This window comes from Mytilus californianus, unplaced genomic scaffold (assembly GCF_021869535.1).
Source record: "Mytilus californianus isolate M0D057914Y unplaced genomic scaffold, xbMytCali1.0.p SCAF_8, whole genome shotgun sequence".
NCBI classification, from domain to species: domain Eukaryota; kingdom Metazoa; phylum Mollusca; class Bivalvia; order Mytilida; family Mytilidae; genus Mytilus; species Mytilus californianus.
Genome location: NW_026262734.1, coordinates 98,854,745 through 98,867,980, shown reverse-complemented (window position 1 = coordinate 98,867,980; position 13,236 = coordinate 98,854,745). Strand labels below are relative to the sequence as shown.

General features: G+C 30.9%; 1 long non-coding RNA gene across 1 annotated transcript; it reads right to left on the bottom strand.

Moving 5' to 3' along the window:
* Positions 1-860: 860 nt before the first annotated feature.
* On the bottom strand, positions 861-2,331 carry LOC127711365 (uncharacterized). Its single transcript, XR_007986658.1, has 2 exons — positions 1,532-2,331; positions 861-1,174 (listed from the first exon to the last, which is right to left on the bottom strand). It is a non-coding gene; the product is annotated as an uncharacterized LOC127711365 (long non-coding RNA).
* Positions 2,332-13,236: the final 10,905 nt, after the last annotated feature.

Sequence of the window (13,236 nt, the reverse complement as noted above, 5' to 3'; positions counted from 1 at the left end):
CAAGTGTTGTTACTTTACAGGCGGTCCATCATCCAAGATGGCCGCCAGCGGGGGACTTAGTTTAACATAGGACCCTATGGGAAATACATACAAATGTCTTCTTTTAGAGAACCACTGAATGGAATGAAACCAAACATGGCATGAATGTTCCTTATGAGGTTCTGACCAAGTGTTGTTACTTTGTAGCCGATCCATCATCCAAGATGGCCGCCAGCGGGGGACTTAGTTTAACATAGGACCCTATGGGAAATACATACAAATGTCTTCTTTTAGAGAACCACTGAATGGAATGAAACCAAACATGGCATGAATGTTCCTTATGAGGTGCTGACCAAGTGTTGTTACTTTGCAGTCGGTCCATCATCCAAGATGGCCGCCAGCAGGGGACTTAGTTTAACAAAGGACCTATGGGAAATACATACAAATGTCTTCTTTTAGAGAACCACTGAATGGAATGAAACCAAACATGGCATGAATCTTCCTTATGAGATGCTGACCAAGTGTTGTTACTTTGTAGCCGATCCATCATCCAAGACGGCCGCCTGCGGGGGGCTTTTTTTAACATAGGACCCTATGGGAAATACATACAAATGTCTTCTTTTAGAGTACCACTGAATGGAATGAAACCAAACATGGCATGAATGTTCCTTATGAAGAGGTGACCAAGTGTCTCTACTTTGTTGCCGATTTACTGTTCAAGATGGCCACCAGGATATTTTATTAAATAAAGGGACCAATATTAATCAAAATTTGGCCTCAATCATTATTTGGGTATCTGTTATGATTTTTATCTATCTTTACATGATTTCTAAAACCAAAGTAGAGTCAGGTGAGCGACACAGGCTCTAGAGAGCCTCTAGTTTTACACTCTGTACTTTCTGACGTGAAGGACCAGGTTGCAAATTTGGAGATGATTCTGGAGTGTTAGGTGGAGTAATTAATTTGAGTAGTGTCTTTTTGGCTGATCTCTCTTTATGTTTTGCTGTTCTCCATTTTTTCCTTGCAGATCTCTTTTCCCGTTCAGTCATATCTTTCACACTTTTCTTTTTTCCAGTTCTCTTTTCTTTTTGATATCTTTCTTTTTCTTTATTCAGATAGGCCTCTCTCTTTACAAGATCTTTATTTCGATTTTCTCTGAATTTTCTTTGCCTTTCAGCGTTAGACATACCCATATCTGTAAATAAAGAATATATGAAATAGAGACACTTGTTTATAGAGAATGTTCTGTTTTTTAATGTTTCATAAATACATGTTGTAATTTGCAACAAAAATTATCATTTAATATTTGTCCTTCACTCTACTATAGATTTCTAAAAGAAAAGTTAAGTTTGATCAGTGAGGGTGGTTTTAATTGAAGTCCATATTAATATCAGATTATAGAATAGAGTAGAGAATGGTTTAATGGAATGCTTTTGGTATAAATATATCAAAATGTCAAATATGTCTTTCCAACAACATTATAAAATAAAGATAGTATTTTCAAATATATTGGCCATCAAACAAGATTGTATTTGAATTATTGTATACATACTTAAAATTTGAAGTTTCTCTTCTGTTGAATACAAGGAAAATCTATTCTAAACCGTTGACTTGTTAGTTTATGTACAGTATTCCATCCAGTTACAAAGCACATCTTTCCTGTAACAAAAGAAAACTATCTGTATTTCCCTATTTTCCTGGCTGACATCTTTTCAATTTTTATCTATTTATCATGTGAAATATTTGTCTAAAAAAATACAAAGTGCAGAAGTATTGTGAAAAAGGAATTTCGGATTAAAATTGCTAGAATATCCTTTACATGAAAGGAATATGTCTTTCCTGTAACAAGAATATTATCATGTGTATTTCTCTTATTCCTTGAGGTATATTTCCTAATTTTCTTAATGCATCTAAGTATATATGGTCTCTGAAATTTTAGTACCATTAAAGAAAACATTATTTCATCATTTTAAAGCATCGGGAGTACAAAATTGTGAAATAAGTTCTTTCCAGTAACAAACTAATGTCTTTCCCGTAACAACAATATAAGTTTAAGCATCTTTCGTTTAGTGCTGTGAGATTGTTCTTGCTTTTTTTATCTATTTATTAAACATCTTTATTTACAAAGTGGAAAGAACATTATAAGAAATTATGTCTTATTCTAAATCGTTGTTTGAAATTAAAAAAAGTAAAAAATGTCTCTTCCAGTAACAAAATATGTCTTTCCTGTAACAAGAATATAAAAATGTGTGCTCCTTTTGCTTATGGTTAAAACTTTATGTAATTTCTTAATACATCTCTTGCATACTTCACATCTAAGTATTAAATAACATAACTTAACAAAATAAAATATCTTTTGAAGGCATTTATAGTATAATATTGCAAGAAATGTTCTATCCAGTAACAAAATAATGTCTTTACTGTAACAAGAATATGAAAATGTGTGCTCCTTTCACTTATGGTTAAAATTTCTGTAAATTTCTTAATACATCTCTTGCATACTTCACATCTAAGTATTAAATAACATAACTTAACAAAATAAAATATCTTTTGAAGGCATTTAGAGTATAATATTGCAAGAAATGTTCCTTCCAATAACAAAATATGTCCTTACTGTAACACATTTAAATGTTACTGTAATGACTGTTACTGGAATGACATATTTATAATGTTTGGTAAATACATAAATAACTGCTCCCTCATGGGAATTTCCCTACTGCTAAAAAAAGAGATGAACATGCTGTCTTATCTCTGTGAAAAGATCAAATCATTAAACTTTAATTTTGTTTTTCAAGACACTGTTACAGTATTGACATATGCATAATATATTTTGATGGGCTACTTACAAATCTGTTTTCTTTCAAAACTTTTTGTTTTCAACTTTTGGCAGCTTCATGCTATATTCAAAGAGTTATGATAGTGAGGCTCTAACAGGAAGTTGCAGCCTCATCAACTGTAAGGATCCTTCATTATTTCATAAATGTAGCAAATGTTACTGGAATGACTGTAAGTTCAGCGACAGTCATAAATGTAGTTTTTTAATAATAGAAATTAATGTAATGTGTGCAATTGTATGCTATATTTGGTTTCTTCTGGACTTGTTTGATATAATTTGAAACAATTTTGTGAAAACAAACATGCAAATATCTATTCAAAGTACTTATCATTAATAGATTTGGCAGTGGGAACACGTTCTAAGTTACAGAAATGGATATACTTTTTGTTAATTTTTCGATTCATGCAAGAAGTGACATCAAAAACAACTCTAATATATACAGTTTTCATTATTAAGTTCATAAAAAGTCTAAACATGAAATGCTAAAATACAATTAAATAAAATTAAAGCTTGAAAACAAAGATTTTGACTGATTTTGAGAATGACTCGTATATGTAAATGCATTATTCCTTTGGAATTTTTAGGACGTCCTCAAAGATATGCTAAAGATAATTATTTTATTTCCATAGATTTATTCATATTCCAAAGATATGTAAAGATAGGCTTTAGATTTGCATGCACTTTCCAGGATAGGAGATATATGCAAAGTTTAAAATTTGCATAACTGTTTTACAGAGGCGTGGGCTGTTTTGAGAGACCGCGGTTTATAAAACATTTACAACCAATGTAAATGCTGTCAAATGTTTCTGTTATATTTGCAAACGTTTCTCGATATCGTTCATGCATGTAAAGAAATGTATTTTATTTACTTATACTTTACAGTATTATAGTTATTTTGCTAAATATTGATATTTGCAACATATCTTTACAGACGTATGCAAAGTTTTGAGAGACCGCGGTTTATAAAACATTTACAACCAATGTAAATGCTGTCAAATGTTTGTGTTATATTTGCAAATGTTTGTCGATATCGTTTATGTATGTAAAGAAGTGTATTTTATTTACTAATACTTTCCATTATCATAAATATTTTGATAAATATCGATATTTGCAACATATCTTTACAGACGTATGCAAAGTTTTGAGAGACCGCGGTTTATAAAACATTTACAACCAATGTAAATGCTGTCAAAAGTTTCTGTTATATTTGCAAACGTTTGTCGATATCGTTCATGTTTGTAAAGAAATGTATTTTATTTACTAATACTTTCCGGTATTATAGTTATTTTGCTAAATATTGATATTTGCAACATATCTCTACACAGGTATGCAAAGTTTTGAGAGACCGCGGTTTATAAAACATTTACAACCAAAGTAAATGCTGACAAATACTTGCTTATTTTTGCAAACATTTGTCGGATGTATTCATGTACGTAAAGAAATGCATTTTATTTACTTCATAGTTATTATATGAAACATTGATACTGTTAAGTTGTCTTTACACAGGTATAGCTTTGCGAGACTGCAGTTTATATCTCGCATGCACAACAAACGTAAATGAGGGTCGTGATTAGAACTAAAAGAAGAAAAAAAGAAAATAATTTATTCCCAAAAAATTAGATAAAAAGGGTCTTATATATACAGAATAGAAAATAATCATGACAATGGACATAAAATGTAAAACAAAAGAGAAATATGACCAAAATTATCATAGAATACAGATATGAAAGACCCCATCCAGAAACTAGTAAATGCTATAAGATGTGTCAATTATTTCGCATTAACGGAAAAAAAAATCCATATATTGTATAGGTTTTTTGCAGCAAAGTTCACGTATTGATGGTTTCAGAGAGTCACACCGAGCGAATATTTGAATTGAAGTAGATATTGTTCTTCCCGATTCAAAACAGAACTGATTGAAGATATAATTAATGATATTAAAAAATGGCAGGGTGCTTTTTAAATGTCGGACCGATGATATTTTTTTTCTATTTGAATAAATAAGAAAATCTCCAAAGCTTTACTCCAGAACCATGGAAAATATTTAAAACAGTAATGGGGATCTTTTTTAAGATCATGCTTGCATAACAAAACACAAATGCTTTAAAATGTTCATAACTTTCCTTACAGCAGAGTTTACAATTCGATATGCTTGTATCAGAACGGAACCTTTAACTAAGACGATGAATTGTAACAGTAAACTGATATTTTTTTTACATCTTATAGACACATAATAAATGGGTTGATGGATTGATTTGTGTAAACGTCCAGTTGCAAATACTACATGAATCTCAGGTGTAGGAAGAAATGCACTATTATAATAACACTGTACTAAATTGTAAGCAGCTTTACCTTTTGTACTTCAAAATATGAAAACAACGATGTCATTCAGGAATGAACTCTAAACTAGAATAAATAAGATCAAATCGATAAACACGTTACGCTTTCTCAACCCAAGCTCAATCTTGTTGTGGACTTTGAAAAAAGTTAGTTTAGCTTCTGCTTATTTGTGATCTTTTTCCATTTTAAACAAGAAATAAAAATTAATTATTTCAGTATAACTTGAGCCAAGGCGTGTGTTTTGCATGATCCTATAATTTGAAAATACACGAGTATGCATATACATGTATTTTATCAGAATGTTTATGTTTACAATTGAACATGTGTAATAATACAATAAAGAAAGAGCATGAATCAAGTATCCCTTAATAGGTGGCAAATGTGTCACTTGTATGTAAATGAAGGGATTTTCCTGACTGTGAAATGGTTCATCTTTTAGCACTACAGGGTACCTTAAAAGGAAAACCGTATGTGTTAATTACCAAAATTAATCTAATAACGCTAATTGTGTATAATAAAATCCAGATGTTGTAAAGAGATTGATAATATACAAATATACCAATTACGCAAGCCAAGAATATGCCAGATAAAGACATCGGTATCATTCTGTAATTAAACATGCAGTTTGTATTCGTGAAAACGTGTTAATACTTTGAAAAACGCAAATAATTAAAAAGTTTACATGCTAGAAAAATAAAGAAGAAATAAGAACAGTTACTGTAACATTGTATCTAAAAATATGTTGAAATTATATACTGTAAAACTGACTCTATTTTAAAAGAGTAAAATCCATTTTATTCCTTTTTATAAGCTTTTTCAATGTTTACCATAAATGAATGCAGATTTCATAAAGAAACACACAATTTTTACAATCTTCCATGCTTTTATTCTTATAATTGATAAAACTTACATTTAGTGTTCGGGGAATTTCCCAAAATATATGAAAGTTGTAAATATTTGTGGTAAAAATGTATGTGACAACTTTTTATTCGGGAATTTCCCCGAAATCACTTTCAACATTAATTAAAACTTTTGGTAGCATAGCTATGTGACAAGCAGATCTTAAACACATTTCGGGAAAAATCCCGAAAAAATAATCTAAATGTAAAATGTATAAAGCATATATGTCTTCAAACATTTCGGGAATTACCCCGATTACCCAACATATAAATATGCTATAACTTATAACTTATGACTAATGATTTCTTTTCAAATTTCGGGAAAAAGCCCCAAAAAACTAAATCACTTATCAAGCATGCTTTTGTTGAATAGATTTCTTTAACCATTTCCGGTAAAATCCCGAAACCAAATTTACAAAAATTTATGTTACAGATTTCTTCAAACATATCGGGAAAAATCCCGAAAAAAAACAAAATCTATATGCAAGATTTTAAATACTTCGGGATTTATCCCAAAAACCCAACGTATATGCTAGAACTCATGACTAATAATTGATTTTCACATTTCGGGAAAAATCCCGATAAAATAAATCTATTATCAGGCACACACTTGTTGCATAGATTTTTTTTACCCATTTCGGGAAAAATCCCGAAATAAAACTACAAGCAAAAATTATGTTACAGATTTCTTAAACATATTGGGAAAAATCCTGAAAAAGAAAATCTTTAAGATTTTACAACACAGAATTTTGATACATTTGAAAAGTTTTTATGTAAGTTTGTTTCCAACATTTGTTGAAATTTGATGATTAATAAAAGAAAATGTGTCAAATAGAAAAAAATATGAGATAAGTGCATATTACAAATTAAACATAAATATAATATTCCATTAAATAAACTGTTAACACAGATATAAATCTTATCTTTATGTATTTTTTGTTGTAAAATTCAAATGTGGAAATAAAATGGCATTACTTAAACTTATAAACTATGCAAAATAATTAAAATAGATGTACTAGGATTGAAAGAGCAAGGTTTTAAAAATTATTTCTTAATTAAAAAGACAAAGATTGATAGATATGGTATAAAATAATTCATATATGCAATTACTACGCACTAGTTAACTAATAAACTCACATATAGAACTACAATCACAACAATGTTTTATAAATAGCGGTTCCATTTATGGAGATAAAAGGTACCAACAAGATTTTCAGGATGTATAAAATAGAGAATGGAAATGGGGAATGTGTCAAAGAGACAACAACTCCACCATAGAGCAGACAACAGCCGAAGGCCACCAATGGGTCTTCAATGCAGCGAGAAACTCCCGCACCTGCAGGCGTCCTTCAGCTGGCCCCTAAACAAATATGTATACTAGTTCAGTGATAATGGACGTCATACTAAACTCCAAATTATACAAATTATGCCTATACAAATAAGATGATAATGCATTATTACATTTATACCAAAAAACACAACAGTTTGAAAGATATCAGGAAGTCTGCAGTCCTTTAAACTACAAAATGAACTATGTTTGGCATTCTTTTCCTCTTGTTTTTCTTCATATCTGTGTCTTTTAAGACTCTCGTCAATTTGTCCTCCAAGATTTCTATGTATCCTACAAAGAAAAGTCACTTCAAGTTCAATATTTTAAAGTCCTTAATGCATATTATTCATGATTGTTTTTGTCGACATATTTTGTCCTTTCTTATAATAGATGATTTTGTTATCACAGGACCTTTCATAGCTTACTGTTTGTCATTTGTTTTGTTCAATATTTGAAGCCATATCACACTGATGATGTTTAAATATTGTTCTTATTAAGGCAGTTGTATCCTTAGCAATCATACTGCATCTTTTTTTTCTAATCTGGTGTTCTCATTTTTTGATACATATGTTACTTTACCGATTATTACCTGCAAACAAATGAGGCAAACTGGAAAAGTTTTAAAAAATAAAACATTTTTTTTTTACTTTTAGAGTTAGCATTAGGATTAGCAATCATACTACAGATATCTTCTTCTCTAAAAGAGAGGCAAAGTTCTAATCCTATTAATTTAATTATGTTACTTTACCAATAATTGTCTTAAAACAAACAAGGCAAATTTAAATGGTTTTAAGAAAAATTTGTAAGGGGTTCCTTAGAACCCAGTGTTAAGGAACCCAGTGTCTCGCCTGTGATTGCAGCTGTCAATGTAAAGCTGACTTTAACAGTGAGCACAGATTTTACTTGAAAAGACTCAACATTAGACTGTACTTAACTGTACTTGACTTTTGTCTACAATTTAACCTAATGAGTCTAATACAGTACTTGATAATCTTGGTAAGGTCTTGCCAAATGCTCAACCAGTCTAGACCAGTCTCTACTTGGTCTTGACCAATCTCAACTCAGTCTCGACCAGTCTTGACCCAGTCCCCACCCGTCTTGACCTTTAAAGGAGTAAGTTCGGTAAGGGTCATATTAGGCCCCGATAATTAAGTTTAATTTTTCAAGATAATAAATGTTTTAAAGGGATAAAAAGACATGTGAGAAAGTTGAATAGAACTTTTTTGTCAAAGTTGTAGTTTTAAAGTGATGATTTTTACATCCCAAATAGGTCAAAAATAGAGATTTTTGCGAAATTTGACCAAATCGTCCAGATTTCAAACAAATTAAGGCCTAGGAAACATAGAGTGCAGGCATCGACCAACTAAATACTTAAGTCAGATATGTTAAATGTGATAACAAACATTTTGTTAAAAAAAGCTTTTTTGTCGACGCATGCGCTCTATGTTTCCTGTCCAAAAAATCATTGGAAATTTACCCGTTTTCATTGAATTTTTGTTGAAAATCAAAGTGAGTGCTATCTGTGACGTCATGAATAGAACAATGTAGAACGCAAGTACGTAAATTTTCAACAAAAAGACATATTTTCTATCTAGTCATTGTATTAGCTATGATTCATTGTGATATTGGTCAATAAATCCTAATTTGAAATTGTAGCTATAAATAGGGGCTGTTTTAGGGTGTTATGGAACCTACTCCTTTAGTCTCGACTGGTCATAAATCAGCCCATCTATATCAATTATGTATTGATAAGGTTATTTTATAGTTTGGTTTATTGCTGTCAAACTTAAGGATTTAATTAATAGGTATAAAAGCTACAATGTTCAGTTTGAACCAAATTCTGACAGTCACCTTTAAAAATTTCTATATCTTTTTCAAATCAACCTGGATTTTGAAAAAAATCTAAAGCTCACGATCATCATTTTTGCTTTTTAAAATTTCTATTTTTCTATCATAAAATTAAAGAAAGAAAAAATCACTCACAGGCAATAAATCAACTGAAGATTTTGGCCATGTGACTTATTTGTAGATGTTATGGTGTTGATCATTTTTATTATTCAAACTGTTTCCCTCTCTTTACTATAGTTTTCAATAGGGCTAACAACAAAAAAGATGTGTTTCGATTTGCTGTCCAACCCTAATTTATCGGCTCTGACAAAAAAATCAAAATCAAAAATTCTTCCTTAGCATATGTCCCTAATTTGCACTATTTGTGAACATGAATGCTTATAAACAATTGGCCAGCTAATGTGTGCTTGCAGTACACTTGATTATATAAATACAACCATAAATCTAATATATATACATGATATACAAACATTCATGACAGTTTCAAACTTCAAAACATTTGAACAAAAGTTCAAAGAACTTCACTATGAAATTAGTAAGAAAATATCCTGACCTACTGACCCTATATTTTTTTTTACATGCAACTGGAAACACACATACATGACATAATATTTTTTTGGCATAGAAAATATTTCAACAAGAGTGCAATACATTCACAAATGTCATGCCTGCTTTACTTATGATTGAAAATATGACGCTTTTACTACAATTATCGCATAAACTTGATCCATAAATGATCCATGAAAATGAAGTCACGGTCAGTTTAACCAGTCAAGCAAATACAGCTTACAATCATTTCATACACCAATATAGTGGCCTTATTGCTACTATTATCTGAGAGATAGACCCAACCACAAAAACTAAACATTGTGCAATGAACCAGGAAATTGAGGTCAAGGTCAGATGATACCTGTCAGTTGCACATGTATACCTTACAATCACTCCATACACCAAATATATGACCTACTGCTTAAAGGATATGGATAAGGACTTGACCACCTTACTTGTCCGAATGGAATTGTAACTTGTCCAAAAAAAATCTTAATATTAACCTTTTTTGCATTTTAAGCTGATTCAATGAACAAAATGAGTTAAAACAATGGAACAGAATTTGATTATTATCTCTTGATATCCTTTTTAAAATATGAGTCGAGAACAACTAAATCTAGTATTCATCAAAACCAAAGTCTCATCCGACTCAGCACATGAGGCACAGTCTTGTATGCCTGCTAGTCATAATACACTCATTTGGTTTGTATCCTGGTCTTTTATGTTAAAAATATTGATTATTATGATTGATGCCCTACTACCAGTCAGGGGACATATTGAAATAAGTGATTTTTAAATCACTTATTTAAGTAGCAAATTCAAAGTTTTGTCACAAATTGTGATTTAGTAGTTTTACCAAAATTTAGACACATATATAGGTTTAGATAATATCTTTTCATTTAAATAGTAAAATTGAAAAAAATGAACTTTTTGCTTCTTTTTAGCAGCAAGGTTTATGCCTTCGATGCAATCATTTAGCTGCAAATTCTATTTTAGTTGTAAAAATGCTATAAAAATGGCTTTACATAATGAACTGATACTTTCTTCACAGATTTTTCCCAGCAGTGGGAGTATTTTTCCTGTAAAATTCAAGGTTTCATCTTATAGATTATGTAAGAAAATTATACTGTTTGCGAAATGTTGAAATTAGTGGGGTTTTTAATAAAATAATGATGCTTAATGGAGTGATATTTTGGAGGGAAATTAAGGTATGATACTTAAACAAGTGATTTTTATGTCATTATCCTAGATTTAGTACAAGGTTATCACCTGACATGACCCGGTCATCCTATCAACACAGATGTTGGTTCTGATAATTTTAGCAACATAATTAGTCCCTGGATCATTAGTATTCTATATTTAAAGCTACAATAAAATTAAATCACTTAGTCTAGTGATTAATTTGTACTACTTAAATAGGTGATTATTAAAGAAAGACAACTCTTACTTCTAACCTTTATGGACATTATGTTACTTGAATCAGTGATTTTGAAAACCACTCATTTAAGTAAGTCCCCTGACTGACTACAATCAGCTGTTTTAATATATTAAAATGTTTATTCAAACGCAATCAAATATTGTTTTGTCTACATACGATCAAATATAATTTTCTGAATTTAAAAGTCAATAATTTATTCATGTTTATTTTAATAATATTTTTGATAAATAAAATTTATAATATTTATTATAAAGCAACAGAATAAGGAAAGGAAATGAGGTACTGGGTTGTCTTGGTCCCAAAATATCTCCTACAGTGCCAAACTGTCGATTACACATGGAGCCGATTCGTTTCCGTGCTGGTGCCAAACTGTCTTGTTACTACCTTATCTACAAAGCAGTAAGACCGGATTCGAGATAGTATGCGATAGTATGCGTTTTATCTGTTAATAAACTGCTTCGCTGAGCGCAGCTGGATACGCCCGCAGAGGTCAAACCCTGAACAGTTGGGGCAAAAATGGACACAATATTCAAGCTTGATACAGGTCTGAATTTGGACTGTAATTTAATATTTGACATATAGGTTTCTGAATAAATGTAGTCAAAGAACTTGAAATTGGTTATATGAATTGAATTTATATTCAATTCAAGATTTCTTGCTGTTGTGCAATACACTGTGCCGTTGCGCAATACTTAGTAAATCTGTTGTCAGACTATAAACAAATAAAGTTCAATTAATTCTCAATGTCATATTAGAAATTTATAAAAATGAAAAGGGAGCTTACATCAATAGATATAAACAATTCACCAAAGTTTCATGAGAATTGCTGATAGCATTTTTGAGTTATTGTCCGAAAACTGGAAAACCCTCCCTTTTTTAATGAATAAAACCCCATAACTCAGAAATGATAAATGAAAAATTTATAAAATTCTAAATGGAGCTTACATCAATAGATATATAAACATTTCACCAAAGTTTCATAAGAACTGCTGAAAGCATTTTTGATTTTTTGTCCGAAAACTGGAAAAAATACCCCTTTTTTTATGAATAAAACCCTGTAACTCTGAAACGTCATATCTAAAATTTATAAAAAACGAAAGGGAGCTCATGTCAATAGATATAAACAATACACCACAATTTCTTGCAAGTTGGTGAAAGTATTCTTGAGTTATTGTCCGAAAACTGGAAAATCCCCCTTTTTTTAATGAATAAAACCCCATAATTGGAAACATAAAATCTAAAATTTATAAAAATCAACAGGGAGCTCATGTCAATAGATATAAACAATTCACCACAATTTCTTGCAAGTTGGTGAAAGCATTCTTGAGTTATTGTCCGAAAACTGGAAAATCCCCCTTTTTTTAATGAATAAAACCCCATAACTCGGAAACGTAAAATCTAAAATTTATAAAAAACGAAAGGGAGCTCACGTCAATAGATATAAACAATTCACCAAAGTTCTATGCAAATTGGTTAAATCGTTTTTGAGTTAATGTCCGACATGTTGACGACGGACGGACAGACGGACAGACGGACGGACAGACAGACGGACGGACGGACAGACAACGGTATACCATAATACGTCCCGTAAACGGGCGTATAAAAAGTATCTGACAAAGAACCAGTATTAAATTATTGGTTGCAAGTAAACGTGTCAAATTAATAATTGCTTTTATCTTCTTTTATTTTTTTTTGTAATTACTTTTATCGTCAAAGTTGGATTTAATATTTTTTTCTACAGAATGATTTAACTTGTCCCGTCAGACAAGCTTCATATAGCTTTTACTTGTCCGACCTTTTTTTCCTCTGGTACCGGACAATCGACACACATTATTGTTGGGCCCAGCAGTGGTTAAAGGAGATGATTTTTGTAAAAAATAATGGATGACTGATGCTAAGTGATGAAAATAGCTTACTTGACCAAACCAGTCAGGTGAGCAAATAATGTGGGACAATCGTGAAGATGATTCATAGACAATTCAGAAGTTTAATGTTGAGCAATCAGGAGTTGTTTTGA